This window comes from Chelonoidis abingdonii, chromosome 1 (assembly GCF_003597395.2).
Source record: "Chelonoidis abingdonii isolate Lonesome George chromosome 1, CheloAbing_2.0, whole genome shotgun sequence".
NCBI classification, from domain to species: domain Eukaryota; kingdom Metazoa; phylum Chordata; order Testudines; family Testudinidae; genus Chelonoidis; species Chelonoidis abingdonii.
This window is the reverse complement of record NC_133769.1, coordinates 302,354,631-302,364,712: the sequence shown is the minus strand read 5'-3', so window position 1 is coordinate 302,364,712 and position 10,082 is coordinate 302,354,631.

The window sequence follows — 10,082 nt, the reverse complement described above, 5'->3', positions numbered from 1 at the left end:
ACAACAGTAATTGTAATATATAGCGTCTAAAGGTCAGTGTATGTTTCACAAAAGCCCATTGATGACAGCTGTCATTACAACTTCACTACAAAGAAAATTGGAATTATGAAGGCACTCATGGGGAACAGCAGGCACTTCAGCACCAATGGTTTACTGCTGGTGCTATTTTTACATGTCAGTTCTGCTTACAAACAGACCAGTAAGCAAGATAAATGACAAGAATGTCTGAACTTGACTGACAGCTCCTGTTTCACTTCAGCTTAAAATCTGGCAATTTAATTATTCAGGCTCTGGCGGTCACTCATTACAAATGGGGAACAAAAGAAGTTTTCTCCAAGATGCACTCGTAGCAGAAAGCTGATTAATTACCTCAGTGGAAACTTCTAAAATGTTGCCATATGTGAAAAGAAAATAGAATTAGAAGGAAATGTTTTGCAACCTAAAGTTTTTTAATGGCATTTCACTTGTGTTTCAGATGGCTGAATGGGGAACCTAAGTCTAGGTAAAAATCCACTTCTGGTTTTGTCAGGTTGTCATTATTATTATCATTTCATTATCGTTATACTATTAATGATGATGATAATTATTTATAGTATGGAAGCACTTAGAAACCTCAATCCGGGATTAGATGTCCTTTGTGCTAGGTACTGTAAACACATATAACCAAAACACAGCCTCTCTTCCAAATAACTTTCACTATAATTATATGATGAGACAATAGGTGGATACTACAAACAGACTGGGAAAGCACAAGATACCAATGAAACTATTGTGATTAGTATAATAAGTGGACAGATCAACCCTTAGTCAAATGTTTTCAGTTTTAGAGCCTGATTACATAACATTTTACTTTGTTGCAACAAACCCCATGACTGTTTTTCATTCTTCAGACGCTCAGAGGCTCATTAGTGTCAATATAAAAAAGCTAATGCCCTGATTTGAAGAGATTACAATCTGAGAGGCCCATTTACGGTTGCAGTGCTTATGAATGTGTTAAGAAAGAAGATGGAGGGAACACTTTTGCTCACACTGTACCATATAGGAGATAGCCATTATCTGGCTGCTTGTACTCTGGACTGTGGCTACGTCTACATTACAGGATAAATTTGAATTAGCTTAAACCGATCATATAAAACAGATATTATAAAGTTGATTGTGCGCATCCACACTAGGCACATTAATTCGGTGGTGTGCGTCCATGGTCTGAGGCTAGCATCGATTTCTGGAGCAGTGCACTGTGGGTAGCTACTGTAAAATAATGAGGCCAATAATGTCGATTTCCATCCACACTAACACTATTCAGATATAGTAATATCGATTTTAGCATTACTAATCTCATTTTGTAGGAGTACAGAAATCAATTTAAAGAGCCCTTTAAATCGATATAAAGAGCAGTGTAGTGTGGATGGGTGCAGCGTTAAATCGATTTAACGCTGTTAAAATCGGTTTAACAGCGTAGTGTAGACCAGGCCTGTGTCATTAACACCCTGTGTTGGGGCTGGTGCAGAACCACAAAGAACACCGAGGTTTTCTGCTTCAGTGCTCCTGGTTACATAGGGATTAATTTGCAACAAAGAGTAAGCAGCTCTGCACACTCCCCCTCTATTCTGCTTACTCCTCACTCCTCTCTGATCACATTCTTTTCAATGAGCTGTTCCTGTGTGGAGTAATTTGATAGCTACCCCTGCACTTTCAGGGGCTACAATTCTGGGGAATATTTATGTAAGATTGCACAATGTGGGAAGCTTCTTACTCCCTTCCCCTTGTCCCCGCATGGCAACCCAGGGCCAGCCTTGACTTAGTCCTGGCCCCAGCTGCCATTTCTTTGAACAGCCCAAAGGGGGAATATCTGCACAGCATGGGGCACAAGAACTGAGAACAGGTGTGAACGGTTAGTTTAAACAATTTCATCCACATGTTATGAGCAAAAATATTTTTGATTCTAAGGGCAGGCATCTCAAATATCAGCAATTTATTTCAATCTCAGATCACATTTAATATCTAACAAAAAAAGGAGATATTGAGTTCAGTGAGAGCTGTTTTCAAATAACTGGGTGCCCTATTCAGTAGATATTATCATAGAATCATAGAATATCAGGGTTGGAAGGGACCTCAGGAGGTTATCTAGTCCAAGTCCAACCCCCTGCTCAAAGCAGGACCAATCTCTAACTAAATCATCCTAGCCAAGGCTTCATCATATTTTTACTGCAGCAGAGCTGACTGCTAGGGGTCCATGGGCATTTATACTTTGACTGCCTTCCTCAAAACTTAAGGGAAAAACATTTCCTTTTCACTGGAGGATGCTGTTTTTAGTCCTCTTTTCTACTCCAAAACCACTAGTTTTAGAGGTTTGGGTCCCCTCCATGACTATGTGGAGAATGGGTGACCTGGATAGTGTTAGCAGTGCACTAAATAAGGTTCCTGGCGACGCGACCTTCAGGCTGATAGCAAAAAAATGGGCTATACCTGGAACCAGCTAGAGCGAATGGCCCAGGATAGAAGACTCTGGAGATCTGTGGTTGGCGGCCCATACCCCGATTGGGGTGACGGGCATGAGTGAGTGAGTGAAATAAGGTTCCCTGGAACGTGAACACAAATGAGTGCTCAGATAGCCATACCACAGAGGGAAGCATGGCTCTCCAAGTGATTATTAAGGATAATAATAATAATAATTAATTAACAATTTGGGGGAAGGGATAGCTCAGTGGTTTGAGCATTGGCCTGCTAAACCCAGCATTATAAGTTCAGTCCTTGAGAGGGTCACACAGAGATCTGGGGCAAAAATTAGTACTTAGTCCTGCTAGTGAAGGCAGGGGGCTGGACTCAACAACCTTTCAGTTCTAGGAGATAGGTATATCTCCAATTGAAAAAAAAGGTAGTTTTGGAAATTTTGGTCAGAATTTAATGAGTTTCCCAGTTTAAACAACTGAAAGGATGTTGGTCATGAATACAGATAACCTTATAAAAAGCCACATTTCAATTAAAAAAACCTAACAACATGGATATTAGAGATTCACCTGGACAAAAACCTCTTATATGAATATCTCTGAACTCTGAAGAAATTCAGATTTGGATCCAGGTCAAGACCTTGTGACTGACTCACATCTCTGTATTGGATCTAATCTCAGCCCCTTTAAACTTGGGGAAGTACAGATAAATATCTGATCTGAATTTTTGCATCTTTGGTTCTCTCTAGTATTAGTGAAATAAATTAGCAATGTTTAGTCAAAATAAAATTAGCTGGAGTTTTAAGAAGTGGATTAGGGTTCATTTGGAGTGTGTATTACTATACAAAGTTAGTTTTAGAGCCAGTCTTTATTGAAATAAAGATCTGAGATGGGAACTTACACAATGAGTTTTTAGTAACTGCAGACTCTTGAATCCTTGTGTTTGAGACAGAAAATGTGTGACAAAAGTTCTTTAAATTAATTGAGAGAAAAACCAGATATAAATATGTAGGAAGCAAAAGAGAAAAGGGGAAAAAAACAACATTGTTAGAGATTTGTAAGAGTGTAAGTCAGCCACTACATATAGCAACCCAACACACAAATTTTGTGGTGGAAGAACGTACAAAAGTTTGTCTAAACTTATGGAGGACCCCACTAAGTCAAGGTTACTTTACAACTTTACTTTGGTAACTATACAATCATGCCTTACCTAGAAGAATCTACAACAGGTCCTCTCTCAACCACCCCTTATCCTTGGATGGAATAAACCCAGTGTCTTTCTGGCATCTTTGGTTAATTCTCACTTCTGATGCATTCAGGAGTCTGTCAGACAAGGCCACTGCCTCTTCCAAATTCTGGAGGTTTACAGGACCATTGCCCCTACACTGCAGCTTGGAAGTTTACAGGACCATTAGACGCTGATGCACTCAGTCTATGGAAATAAAAATTGAATGTACAGTAGCAATGGTAAAAACATACCCAAGTAATGTGCCTCGGTTCTGTATTTTATATGCTGTATTGTTTGTTCTTGCTTGAGTAAATTGATGTTTTAAACATCTTACCTAATAGCCTTTTATATTCTGACTCTGCTAAGTGAAAGGGTAATGCTGTTGTTAGAAAGCAACACTCAAAAGGGCCACTTTGCTGGTAGCCTTCAGATACTCTAGCAATGCAAAGCAACCATAAGCTAGGCTTAGCTGGCTAGTTAAACCAGAATTATGTCTGCTTTGCTTCAGTGGAGTAGTACAAAGCAGCCAAAGCTTATTGGTGAATCTCTATCCAAACCTCTGAAATAGTGTATGAAAATATATCAACACTGTGAGGTTGCACTCCATATGTTTTATAAGTGTGAATATGATGTAACTGGAATATACTTCATGCAAAAGGTCTCTTGTAAGGTATCATTAAAAAGCTTATAATCTACTATGTTCATCTTATCTGTATGAATGTATCATTCTTGTATCTAAAACTAGAAATATGAACTATTAGTCTAAGGTCTTACTGTAATTATGCAAAGTGTGGGCCATTACTGGTTGCTTTCTATCTTGATGGCTCCCATTACCTAGGACAATTGGTTGTGAATGGCTCTGTTCACTCACAAACTTTCCTGGGTATGTGCAGGCCAATCCTTACAGAATGGAGAATGAGGTCTTACAGTGACATGTGATAATGTCACCTGGTACTGGAATCCATCCTAAACCTGGTGCTTTTCCATTTAGAAGGAGGGATGGGGACAAGAGACAGAAGATTCCACCTTGTGCCAAAGCCATAAAAGGGGGTTTCCACCTAAAATGTCTGCTGACAAGGACTGTACCAGGGGAAAGGACTGGGCCCAAGCTTATTGGAACATCTATGAGGGTGAGCTTCATCTTTATTCAGTTTCTAAATGTATTAGGCTTAGACTTGTGTGTTTTGTTTTATTTTGCTTGATAACTTACATTGTTCTGTCTGTTATTACTTGAAACCACTTAAATCCTACTCTTTATGCTTAATAAAATCTCTTTTGTTTATTAATTAACCTAGAGTAAGTGATTAATACCTGGGGGAGCAAACATCTGTGCATACCTCTTTGTCAGTGTTATAGAGGGTGGACAATTTAAGAGTTTACCCTGTATAAGCTTTATGCAGAATAAAACAGATTTATTTAGGGTTTGGAACCCATTGGGAACTTGATGTCTGGGTGCTAGAGATAAGTGACTTGCTGAGTAGTTTTTGGTTCAAGTCTGCAGCTTTGGGGGCATGGACCAGATCTGGATCTGTGTTGCACCAGGCTAGTGTGTCTGGCTCAACAAGGTAGGGTCCTGGAGTCTCAAACTGGCAGTGGAAAATAGGCTCAGTGGTAATTCCATCACGTCAGGTGACAGTCCCAGGGGGTCTCTGTGACCAAACTCATCACAAACACAATTGCTTTCTTGTACACTGTTATTTTAGCAACTGATTCATTGTCAATTGTGTCTTCATTGTGTCTTATGAGACTTAATGAAACATAATCTTAATATAGAGGAAGCTATACTAGTGGGACACTGACTTTTCAAATTGCCTAAAAAGAACTTAAAACTCTGATCTTATTTTTCCTTACGGCACCATAATGCATTTTAAGATTTTTTTTTAAAATCAGTGAACTGTAGTTTTTCATCTTGTTATTAAAGCAGCTGTGAATGAAACATCTAGCTTTACTGGGTTGCCTTGGGGAATTCTGACTAAAACATGTTTCTATAAAGCTGAGTTTAATGTGTTGAGCTTTCTAAATGATTATGAAAAATATCAAACCAGTTATTGAGTTACAAGGACAAGAGAAAAGCATAGGTGTATATGTCTTCCTTGAATAATGTTTTAGGAATTTGACACATTATTTCTTATATGGGAGAGATGCTGAACAAACTTTTAGCTAATATTTATTTTACTTCTAATTATGGAAAAAATTGTGTATTTATTTTTAAATTACTGCGTGTCAGCCATTTCAACTCCACAACTGTATTTTATTGTAAATTGACAGTTCTTGAAGTGAATCAAGCAAACTCGATAAAGTGAAAAATGGTAAGATTTTTCATTCTTGTTAAAGTTTCAAGATTTAAAGGTCCAGGCACACACAATACACATTTGCATGTTTTCATATTTGATTGTACATGCAGCTATGACAGGAGTTGGTCCCAAAAACAAATGTGAAAAAAAAAAAGATGTTGAAACCATTTCACAGATTTCCACATAAACCCATTTCTAGGGTTTCCTAAATATTTCACTTTTTTTTAAAATTAAATGTTTATGAAAAATGTTATCAAATTAGTTATTGTAATGATTTCTAAAAGTTTTTTTACTGAAATCAGAAGTTTCAGTAAACTGAAAACTTTGATAACTATATTTATAATTATTTCAATAGTATTTATGATTTATATTGAATAATATTCCAATTTACAATGTTGATAAAAATTAATACTTTTACATGGAAAAGGTTCTGATTTTTAAAAGCCCATTTTTGAAAAAAATACATTTTGTTATAAAGATTTCTATCACTTCCAGTCATGTTGTTTCTCTGATGATTGTGTAATTGTGCATGAAATCATGTGGGAACATTTTGTTTTCAGATTTAGGGCTTCATTTCTCAAGCAATTTTTTCTTAGGGCAAAATTTGGAGATTGGCTTTACTTGACTGTATAAATGCACCTGAAATTTGGTAGTCACATTGAAAATGCAAATTATGTATATATGGAAGTAGACTGCAGCTGTCTGTCTGATCAAGTTACTAGAGTAATCAGTGTGACGTTTCACTCCATAATCTTTATGAAAATATGCTTATGATATGAATATGATATAACTGAGATATACTTCATGCAAGATGGCTCATGTGAGATATCCTTACAAAGGTTATGATTTACTGAATGTGATTGTCCAGTTTGTATTCCTGTATCATTTCTGTATTTGACGTTAGGAATATTAACTATATATCTGTATTTCAAATATGTTACTTTGGGTGTGACCCCCAACCAGTGCTTCAGGTACGACAATGGAAAAGCCAGACAGGGCTAATGGGCCATTAGCAGAGACAAAGGACTATGAAAGAGTTTAGTCTTCCTGTGGACTCTGGAGACAGCTTACAAGCAATGGCTGCCACGGTCATGCAGAGACATGGTCGAGTCACCTGGACTAGATGCCCCTCTTCCCCTTTTGAAATGCTAGTGGTTTTCCACTAGAAGACAAAGGGTTCCCACCTTACACAAGAGCTGTATAAGGCAGTGACCTCACTGAAGTCACCAAAGAGACACTGAAAAACACCAGGAAGGAAGAACTGAACTCGGGGGAGAAAGGCTGACCACAAGCTGGAAGGGCTTCTAGTTTGTGAGTAATAATATCCGAAGTCTCAAGAGGGAGACCGGTACAGTTGCCTTTCAAGACTTTCTGTAATTGGCCTGCAACAATCTCTAAGGTGAGAAATACTATTTGTAACCAATTTCTTTAGTGAAACTAGCTTAGTTTGCGTGTTTGGTTTCATTTGCTTAGTAATCTGCTTTGTTCTGTCTGTTATCTCATATATTCACTTAAAATCCATCTTTGGTAGTTAATAAACTTAATTCTTGTTTGTAATAAAACCCAGTTTATGCAATTTCTAATTGGAGGGGGGCATAAGTGTGCACATCTCTCTTCACATTGAGGAAAAGGGAGGATTTTTATGAACTTGTGCTGTGCAGATTTTTCTATACAGCACAAGACAGTATTATTTTGGGTTTATCTCCCAAAAAGGATTGTGCACGTGAGTGCTGGAGAAGTCCTCTCACACAGAGCTGACTTCAGTCTGTGTCTGCAGTGGGGTGTGGCCCTACCTGTGTCTGTGTGCTGCAGGAGGCCAGAGAGCCTAATTCATTCAAGCAAGGAGAGGGAACCCAGGCTGACTGAGCAGTGGAGACTCAGTGACATCCCAGTACATCAGGTGGCATCCCAGAAGTGGGTCCAACCCATCACAGTCAGGCACTTAGATATTCAAGTGATCACACTTGTAAAATTGTGGACACAAATTACTAGGGGTTCAAAAAGCATGTGCACCTTTAGAAGCTGCTTTTGAAAATTTGGGCTTCAGAGTCTCAGTTGAGACCATCCTTGAAGTTTGAAATTTAAAACACAGCAATTGAAAGCAAATGGCATTTATATATATTTTAAAAAGTACTTAGTTTAAACAGTAATGTAAAAGTGACTGTTTATTGTTACACAAAATTAGAGCAATAGAAATGTCTCTCTCTCTCTCTTTCTATATATATATATATATATATATACACACACACAAATAGTAAGCTAAACTGAATTTGCATTACTGTGGCTCTTTTGGATAATGTTCATCACTAATTTGGCTCCTGAACCACTGAGTTCTCACTGCTTCAAAGTAACCATTTAGAGCTAATTGTTTTAAACTTAATAGAATAGGGAAGGGACAAATATTGAAAATCTGAGCCTGTTTTGCTGGTAAGCTTTAATTGTTTCTGACGAGAAACAAATGAAAGAGTCCCATTCAATTACATCACGTAATGGCAGACAGCTAAAAAGTGACAAGTTTGTAAAGTGCTTATATACAAACACTAGAATTCTAAATAATAAAATGGGTGAACTAGAGTGCCTTCTATTAAATAAGGATATTTAATAGAACAGGAACAGGCACTGAGCACCAGATCCATTGAAGCAGGGGTCTACCACACTAGAGAGGACCCAAGGTGCAGACTGTGCAGAGAGGCCTCAGAGACAGTCCAACACATAGTGGCGGAGTAAGATGCAGGCAGGAACAGCATACACTGACGCACAACCAAGTGGCTGGCATTGTGTACAGTACATCTGCACAGCGTATGGCTAGACCCTTCCCAAGACCAGATGGGAGATTCCGCAGAAGGTTGTGGAGAATAGCAGGGCAAGATCGGGGACTTCCAGCTCAGACGGACAGGCAGTACTGGCCAATCAACCAGACATCGTGGTAATAGACAGGATCAGAAGATAGCGGTGGGATAGATATAGCAGTGCCAAGGTGACAGCAACATCAGGAAGAAGGAATATTGAGAAGCTGGAGAAGAATACCAGGCCTGAAAGAGGAACTAGAGAGGAGTGTGAAGTGAAGGCCAAAGTGGCTCCCAGTGTGTGGAGAGCCCTCGGGCTGCTGACTCTAGCTGGGTGATGGCTCCAACAGATCCCTTTTTTTCTTTTTCCCCCCCCTCCCCCCCCCTCCCCCTCCCCAGGAACAACAATCAGGCCTCTCTTCCAGAAGAGTGCAGTGCTTAGACAGCTAGATAGCTGCGCAGAACCCTCAAACTCCCAGGCCTCTGGTAGAGGACCGAAGGTTGAGGAAGACACATACCACCCATAGGGTGAGAGGGGAATTTTTTTTATATATATATATTAAAAAAAAAAGAATTCCCTCTCACCCTATGGTGTATTGTCTCCTCAACTCGGTCCTCTTACCGAGCCTGGAGTTTGAGTTTCCCGCGTATCTTAGCTGTTCCTAGCACTGCCACTCTTCTGGACAGAGAGCTTGTGTTGCTTCCCTGGGATCTTGTTGGAGCCACTCACCCCTCAGTTAGGATCACAGCCCGAGGGCTCCTACCACCACTGGGACCACTTTGGCCTTCACTTCCACATCCTGCTCTAGTTCCTCTTTCAGGTTCCCCTGTACTCTCCAGCTTCTCATATTCCTTCTTTCCTGATGTTGCGTCACTTGCACTCTAATCATCACCACCGCTATCTTCTGCTCCTTTGTCTATTACCACGATGTCTGGTTGATGGCCAGTACCTGCCTGTTCCGTCTGGATCTGGAAGTCCAACAGAAATCTTAGCCTGCTATTCTCCACAACCTTCGCGACTCTCCCATCTGGTTCCTTGGGATGGTCTAGCCATACGCTGTGCAGATGTTCCTGTACACAATGCCAGCCACTTGGTTTGTGCCGTTCAGTGATTGCTGTTCCTGCCTGCATTCTTCATCCTGCCACTATGGTTGGACTGTCTTCTGAGGCCTCTCTGCACAGTCTGCCACTTGGCGTTCCTCTCTAGTGTGGTAGACCCCTGCTTCAATGGATCTGGTTGCTCAGTGCCTGTTCTATGCTGCTATGAATCAGTGCCTTCAGTGCGTCTTTTAGCTCCAGCCCTTTCGCCACTGTAGGATTCCCATGT